The sequence below is a fragment of the Bidens hawaiensis genome, unplaced genomic scaffold, assembly GCF_021521415.1.
Source record: "Bidens hawaiensis isolate Kalapana, Puna unplaced genomic scaffold, B.hawaiensis_p1.1 tig00039236_1, whole genome shotgun sequence".
In the NCBI taxonomy this organism is placed as follows: Eukaryota; Viridiplantae; Streptophyta; class Magnoliopsida; order Asterales; family Asteraceae; genus Bidens; species Bidens hawaiensis.
The window spans coordinates 125,001-134,085 of record NW_027505601.1 but is presented as its reverse complement, the minus strand read 5'-3'; positions in this window follow the sequence as shown (position 1 = coordinate 134,085).

Sequence of the window (9,085 nt, the reverse complement as noted above, 5' to 3'; positions counted from 1 at the left end):
GTGGTTCGACCCATACTCTGTTTTTCCTCCGGCTCGTGTACTACCCCTTTGGCAATACTGGCAAAATTTCGAACGGGCCACGGGGTGGTGTGAGGGCATAATTATTGATCCGATTCTTTATTAGAGTCATAAAATATTGTATGGCAGTCTCCTAGACCGAATTTATGATCCGATTTAGTGGTTCGACCCATACTCAGGTTTTCCTCCGGCTCATGTACTACCCCAATTGGCAATACTGGCAAAATTTAGAACGGGCCACGGGGGTGGCGTGAGGGCATAATTATTGATCCGATTCTTTATTAGGGTCATAAAATATTGCATGGCAGTCTCCTAGACCGAATTTATGATCCGATTCAGTGGTTCGACCCATCCTCAGTTTTTCCTCCGGCTCGTGTACTACCCCCTTTGGCAATACGACCAAAAATTTCGAACGGGCCACGGGGTGGCGTGAGGGCATAATTACTGATCCGATTCTTTCTTAGAGTCATAAATTTTGTATGGCAGTCTCCTAGACAGAATTTATGATCCAATTCCGTGGTTCGACCCACACTTAGTTTTTTCCTCCGGCTCGTGTACAACCCCCTTTGGCAATACGATCAAAATTTCGAACGGGCCACGGGGTGGCGTGAGGGCATAATTATTTATCTGATTCTTTCTTAGAGTCATAAAATATTTATGGCAGTCTCCTGGACCGAATTTATGATCCGATTCAGTGGTTCGACCCATACTCAGATTTTCCCGCGGCTCGTGTACTACCTCCTTTGGCAATACGATTAAAATTTCGAACGGGCCACGGGGTGGCGTGAGGGCATAATTATTGATCCGATTCTTTCTTAGAGTCATAAAATATTGTATGGTAGTCTCCTAGACCGAATTTATGATCTGATTCAGTGGTTCGACCCGTACTCAGTTTTTCCTCCGGCTCGTGTACTACCCCCTTTGGCAATACGACCAAAATTTTGAACGGGCCACGGGGTGGCGTGCGGGCATAATTATTGATCCGATTCTTTCTTAGGGTCATAAAATATTGTATGGCAGTCTCCTAGACCGAATTTATGATCCGATTCAGTAGTTCGACCCATACTCAGTTTTTCCTCCGGCTCGTGTACTACCCCCTTTGGCAATACGACCAAAATTTCGAACGGGCCACGGGGTGGCGTGAGCGAATAATTATTGATCCGATTTTTTCTTAGGGTTATAAAATATTGTATGGCAGTCTCTTAGACCGAATTTATGATCCGATTCAGTGGTTCGACCCATACACAGTTTTTCCTCCGGCTCGTGTACTACCCCATTTGGCAATACTGGCAAAACTTCGAACGGGCCACGGGGTGGTATGAGGGCATAATTATTGATCCTATTCTTTCTTAGGGTCATAAAATATTGTATGGCAGTCTCCTAGACCGAATTTATGATCCGATTCAGTGGTTCGACCCATCCTCAGTTTTTCCTCCGGCTCGTGTACTAACCCCTTTGACAATACGACCAAAATTTCGAACGGGCCACGAAGTGGCGTGAGGGCATAATTATTAATCCGATTCTTTTTTTAGGGTCATAAAATAATGTATGGCAGTCTCCATGACCGAATTTATGATCCGATTCAGTGGTTTGACCCATACTCAGTTTTTTCCTCCGGCTCGTGTACTACCCCCTTTGGCAATACGACTAAAATTTCGAACGGGCCACCGGGTGGCGTGAGGGCATAATTAATGATCCGATTCTTTCTTATGGTCATAAATTTTTGTATGGCACTCTCCATGACCGAATTTATGATCCGATTTAGTGGTTCGACCCATACTTAGTTATTTCCTCCGGCTCGTTTACAACCCCCTTTGGCAATACGATCAAAATTTCGAACGGGCCACGGGGTGGCGTGAGGGCATAATTATTTATCTGATTTTTTCTTAAAGTCATAAAATATTGTATGGCAGTCTCCTGGACCGAATTTATGATCCGATTCAGTGGTTCGACCCATACTCAGTTTTTCCTCCGGCTCGTGTACTACCCCCTTGGCAATACTGGCAAAATTTCGAACGGGCCACGGGGTAGTGTGAGGGCATAATTATTGATCCGATTCTTTCTTAGGGTCATAAAATATTGTATGGCAGTCTCCTAGACCTAATTTATGATCCGATTCAGTGGTTCGACCCATACTCAGTTTTTTCCTTCGGCTCGTAGACTACCCCCTTTGGCAATACGACCAAAATTTCGAACGGGCCACGGGTGGCGTGAGGGCATAATTATTTATCTGATTCTTTCTTAGAGTCATAAAATATTGTATGGCAGTCTCCTGGACCGAATTTATGATCCGATTCAGTGGTTCGACCCATACTCAGTTTTTCCTCCGGCTCGTGTACTACCCATTTGGCAATATTGGCAAAATTTCGAACGGGTCACGGGGTGATGTGAGGGTATAATTATTGATCCGATTCTTTATTAGAGTCATAAAATATTGTATGGCAGTCTTCTAGACCGAATTTATGATCCGATTTAGTGGTTCGACCCATACTCAGGTTTTCCTCCGGCTCATGTACTACCCCATTTGGCAATACTGGCAAAATTTAGAACGGGCCACGGGGGTGGCGTGAGGGCATAATTTTTGATCCGATTCTTTCTTAGGGTCAAAAAATATTGTATGGCAATCTCCTAGACCGAATTTATGATCCGATTCAGTGGTTCGACCCATCCTTAGTTTTTCCTCCGGCTCATGTACTACCCCCTTTGACAATACGACCAAAATTTCGAACGGGCCACGAAGTGGCGTCAGGGCATAATTATTGATCCGATTCTTTCTTAGGGTCATAACATAATGTATGGCAGTCTCCATGACCGAATTTATGATCCGATTCAGTGGTTCGACCAATACTCATTTTTTTCCTCCGGCTAGTGTACTACCCCCCTTTGGCAATACGACCAAAATTTCGAACGGGCCACGGGGTGGCGTGAGGGCATAATTACTGATCCGATTCTTTCTTAGAGTCATAAAATTTTGTATGGCAGTCTCCTAGACAGAATTTATGATCCAATTCAGTGGTTCGACCCACACTTAGTTTTTTCCTCCGGCTCGTGTACAACCCCCTTTGGCAATACGATCAAAATTTCGAACGGGCCACGGGGTGGCGTGAGGGCATAATTATTTATCTGATTCTTTCTTAGAGTCATAAAATATTTTATGGCATTCTCCTGGACCGAATTTATGATCCGATTCAGTGGTTCGACCCATACTCAGATTTTCCCGCGGCTCGTGTACTACCTCCTTTGGCAATACGATTAAAATTTCGAACGGGCCACGGGGTGGCGTGAGGGCATAATTATTGATCCGATTCTTTCTTAGAGTCATAAAATATTGTATGGTAGTCTCCTAGACCGAATTTATGATCTGATTCAGTGGTTCGACCCGTACTCAGTTTTTCCTCCGGCTCGTGTACTACCCCCTTTGGCAATACGACCAAAATTTTGAACGGGCCACGGGGTGGCGTGCGGGCATAATTATTGATCCGATTCTTTCTTAGGGTCATAAAATATTGTATGGCAGTCTCCTAGACCGAATTTATGATCCGATTCAGTAGTTCGACCCATACTCAGTTTTTCCTCCGGCTCGTGTACTACCCCCTTTGGCAATACGACCAAAATTTCGAACGGGCCACGGGGTGGCGTGAGCGAATAACTATTGATCCGATTTTTTCTTAGGGTTATAAAATATTGTATGGCAGTCTCTTAGACCGAATTTATGATCCGATTCAGTGGTTCGACCCATACACAGTTTTTCCTCCGGCTCGTGTACTACCCCATTTGGCAATACTGGCAAAACTTCGAACGGGCCACGGGGTGGTATGAGGGCATAATTATTGATCCTATTCTTTCTTAGGGTCATAAAATATTGTATGGCAGTCTCCTAGACCGAATTTATTATCCGATTCAGTGGTTCGACCCATCCTCAGTTTTTCCTCCGGCTCGTGTACTAACCCCTTTGACAATACGACCAAAATTTCGAACGGGCCACGAAGTGGCGTGAGGGCATAATTATTAATCCGATTCTTTCTTAGGGTCATAAAATAATGTATGGCAGTCTCCATGACCGAATTTATGATCCGATTCAGTGGTTCGACCCATACTCAGTTTTTTCCTCCGGCTCGTGTACTACCCCCTTTGGCAATACGACTAAAATTTCGAACGGGCCACCGGGTGGCGTGAGGGCATAATTAATGATCCGATTCTTTCTTATGGTCATAAATTTTTGTATGGCACTCTCCATGACCGAATTTATGATCCGATTTAGTGGTTCGACCCATACTTAGTTATTTCCTCCGGCTCGTTTACAACCCCCTTTGGCAATACGATCAAAATTTCGAACGGGCCACGGGGTGGCGTGAGGGCATAATTATTTATCTGATTTTTTCTTAAAGTCATAAAATATTGTATGGCAGTCTCCTGGACCGAATTTATGATCCGATTCAGTGGTTCGACCCATACTTAGTTTTTCCTCCGGCTCGTGTACTACCCCCTTGGCAATACTGGCAAAATTTCGAACGGGCCACCGGGTAGTGTGAGGGCATAATTATTGATCCGATTCTTTCTTAGGGTCATAAAATATTGTATGGAAGTCTCCTAGACCTAATTTATGATCCGATTCAGTGGTTCGACCCATACTCAGTTTTTTCCTCCGGCTCGTAGACTTCCCCCTTAGGCAATACGACCAAAATTTCGAACGGGCCAAGGGGTGGCGTGAGGGCATAATTATTTATCTGATTCTTTCTTAGAGTCATAAAATATTGTATGGCAGTCTCCTGGACCGAATTTATGATCCGATTCAGTGGTTCGACCCATACTCAGTATTTCCTCCGGCTCGTGTACTACCCATTTGGCAATATTGGCAAAATTTCGAACGGGTCACGGGGCGATGTGAGTGTATAATTATTGATCCGATTCTTTATTAGAGTCATAAAATATTGTATGGCAGTCTTCTAGACCGAATTTATGATCCGATTTAGTGGTTCGACCCATACTCAGGTTTTCCTCCGGCTCATGTACTACCCCATTTGGCAATACTGGCAAAATTTAGAACGGGCCACGGGGGTGGCGTGAGGTCATAATTATTGATCCGATTCTTTCTTAGGGTCATAAAATATTGTATGGCAATCTCCTAGACCGAATTTATGATCCAATTCAGTGGTTCGACCCATCCTTAGTTTTTCCTCTGGCTCATGTATTACCCCCTTTGACAATACGACCAAAATTTCGAACGGGCCACGAAGTGGCGTCAGGGCATAATTATTGATCCGATTCTTTCTTAGGGTCATAACATAATGTATGGCAGTCTCCATGACCGAATTTATGATCCGATTCAGTGGTTCGACCAATACTCAGTTTTTTCCTCCGGCTAGTGTACTACCCCCTTTGGCAATACGACCAAAATTTCGAACGGGCCACGGGGTGGCGTGTGGGCATAATTATTGATCCGATTCTTTCTAAGAGTCATAAAATATTGTATGGTAGTCTCCTAGACCGAATTTATGATCTGATTCAGTGGTTCGAACCGTACTCAGTTTTTTCCTCCGGCTCGTGTACTACCCCCTTTGGCAATACGACCAAAATTTCTAACGGGCCACGGGGTGGCGTGAGGGCATAATTACTGATCCGATTCTTTCTTAGAGTCATAAAATTTTGAATGGCTGTCTCCTAGACAGAATTTATGATCCAATTCAGTGGTTCGACCCACACTTAGTTTTTTCCTCCGGCTCGTGTACAACCCCCTTTGGCAATACGATCAAAATTTCGAACGGGCCACGGGGTGGCGTGAGGGCATAATTATTTATCTGATTCTTTCTTGGAGTCATAAAATATTTTATGGCAGTCTCCTGGACAGAATTTATGATCCGATTCAGTGGTTCGACCCATACTCAGATTTTCCTGCGGCTCGTGTACTACCTCATTTGGCAATACGATTAAAATTTCGAACGGGCCACGGGGTGGCGTGAGGGCATAATTATTGATCCGATTCTTTCTTAGAGTCATAAAATATTGTATGGTAGTCTCCTAGACCGAATTTATGATCTGATTCAGTGGTTCGACCCGTACTCAGTTTTTCCTCCGGCTCGTGTACTACCCCCTTTGGCAATACGACCAAAATTTTGAACGGGCCACGGGGGTGGCGTGCGGGCATAATTATTGATCCGCTTCTTTCTTAGGGTCATAAAATATTGTATGGTAGTCTCCTAGACCGAATTTATGATCCGATTCAGTAGTTCGACCCATACTCAGTTTTTCCTCCGGCTCGTGTACTACCCCCTTTGGCAATACGACCAAAATTTCGAACGGGCCACGGGGTGGCGTGAGCGAATAATTATTGATCCGATTTTTTCTTAGGGTCATAAAATATTGTATGGCAGTCTCCTAGACCGAATTTATGATCCGATTCAGTGGTTCGACCCATACTCAGTTTTTCCTCCGGCTCGTGTACTACTCCCTTTGGCAATACTGGCAAAACTTCGAACGGGCCACGGGGTGGTATGAGGGCATAATTATTGATCCGATTCTTTCTTAGGGTCATAAAATATTGTATGGCAGTCTCCTAGACCGAATTTATGATCCGATTCAGTGGTTCGACCCATCCTCAGTTTTTCCTCCGGCTCGTGTACTAACCCCTTTGACAATACGACCAAAATTTCGAACGGGCCACGAAGTGGCGTGAGGGCATAATTATTAATCCGATTCTTTCTTAGGGTCATAAAATAATGTATGGCAGTCTCAATGACCGAATTTATGATCCGATTCAGTGGTTCGACCCATACTCAGTTTTTTCCTCCGGCTCGTGTACTACCCCCTTTGGCAATACGACTAAAATTTCGAACGGGCCACCGGGTGGCGTGAGGGCATAATTAATGATCCGATTCTTTCTTATGGTCATAAATTTTTGTATGGCACTCTCCATGACCGAATTTATGATCCGATTTAGTGGTTCGACCCATACTTAGTTATTTCCTCCGGCTCGTTTACAACCCCCTTTGGCAATACGATCAAAATTTCGAACGGGCCACGGGGTGGCGTGAGGGCATAATTATTTATCTGATTTTTTCTTAAAGTCATAAAATATTGTATGGCAGTCTCCTGGACCGAATTTATGATCCGATTCAGTGGTTCGACCCATACTCAGTTTTTCCTCCGGCTCGTGTACTACCCCCTTGGCAATACTGGCAAAATTTCGAACGGGCCACGGGGTAGTGTGAGGGCATAATTATTGATCCGATTCTTTCTTAGGGTCATAAAATATTGTATTGCAGTCTCCTAGACCTAATTTATGATCCGATTCAGTGGTTCGACCCATACTCAGTTTTTTCCTCCGGCTCGTAGACTACCCCCTTTGGCAATACGACCAAAATTTCGAACGGGCCACGGGGTGGCGTGAGGGCATAATTATTTATCTGATTCTTTCTTAGAGTCATAAAATATTGTATGGCAGTCTCCTGGACCGAATTTATGATCCGATTCAGTGGTTCGACCCATACTCAGTTTTTCCTCCGGCTCGTGTACTACCCATTTGGCAATATTAGCAAAATTTCGAACGGGTCACGGGGTGATGTGAGGGTATAATTATTGATCCGATTCTTTATTAGAGTCATAAAATATTGTATGGCAGTCTTCTAGACCGAATTTATGATCCGATTTAGTGGTTCGACCCATACTCAGGTTTTCCTCCGGCTCATGTACTACCCCATTTGGCAATACTGGCAAAATTTAGAACGGCCCACGGGGTTGGCGTGAGGGCATAATTATTGATCCGATTCTTTCTTAGGGTCATAAAATATTGTATGGCAATCTCCTAGACCGAATTTATGATCCGATTCAGTGGTTCGACCCATCCTTAGTTTTTCCTCCGGCTCATGTACTACCCCCTTTGACAATACGACCAAAAATTCGAACGGGCCACGAAGTGGCGTCAGGGCGTAATTATTGATCCGATTCTTTCTTAGGGTCATAACATAATGTATGGCAGTCTCCATGACCGAATTTATGATCCGATTCAGTGGTTCGACCAATACTCAGTTTTTTCCTCCGGCTAGTGTACTACCCCCTTTGGCAATACGACCAAAATTTCGAACGGGCCACGGGGTGGCGTGTGGGCATAATTATTGATCCGATTCTTTCTAAGAGTCATAAAATATTGTATGGTAGTCTCCTAGACCGAATTTATGATCTGATTCAGTGGTTCGAACCGTACTCAGTTTTTTCCTCCGGCTCGTGTACTACCCCCTTTGGCAATACGACCAAAATTTCTAACGGGCCACGGGGTGGCGTGAGGGCATAATTATTGATCCGATTCTTTCTTAGGGTCATAAAATATTGTATGGCAGTCTCCTAGACCGAATTTATGATCCGATTCTGTAGTTCGACCCGTACTCAGTTTTTCCTCCGGCTCGTGTACTACCCCCTTTGGCAATACGACCAAAATTTCGAACGGGCCACGGGGTGGCGTGAGCGAATAATTATTGATCCGATTTTTTCTTAGGGTCATAAAATATTGTATGGCAGTCTCCTGGACCGAATTTATGATCCGATTCAGTGGTTCGACCCATACTCAGGTTTTCCTCCGGCTCATGTACTACCCCATTTGGCAATACTGGAAAAATTTAGAACGGGCCACGGGGGTGGCGTGAGGGCAAATTATTGATCCGATTCTTTCTTAGGGTCATATAATATTGTATGGCAGTCTCCTGGACCGAATTTATGATCCGATTCAGTGGTTCGACCCATACTCAGTTTTTCCTCCGGCTCGTGTAATACCCCCTTTGGCAATACTGGCAAAATTTCGAACGGGCCACGGGGTAGTGTGAGGGCATAATTCTTGATCCGATTCTTTCTTAGGGTCAAAAAATATTGTATGGCAGTCTCCTAGACCGAATTTATGATCCGATTCAGTGGTTCGACCCATACTCAGTTTTTTCCTCCGGCTCGTAGAGTACCCCCTTTGGCAATTCGACCAAAATTTCGAACGGGCCACGGGGTGTCGTGAGGGCATAATTATTTATCTGATTCTTTCTTAGAGTCATAATTATTGTATGGCAGTCTCCTGGACCGAATTTATGAT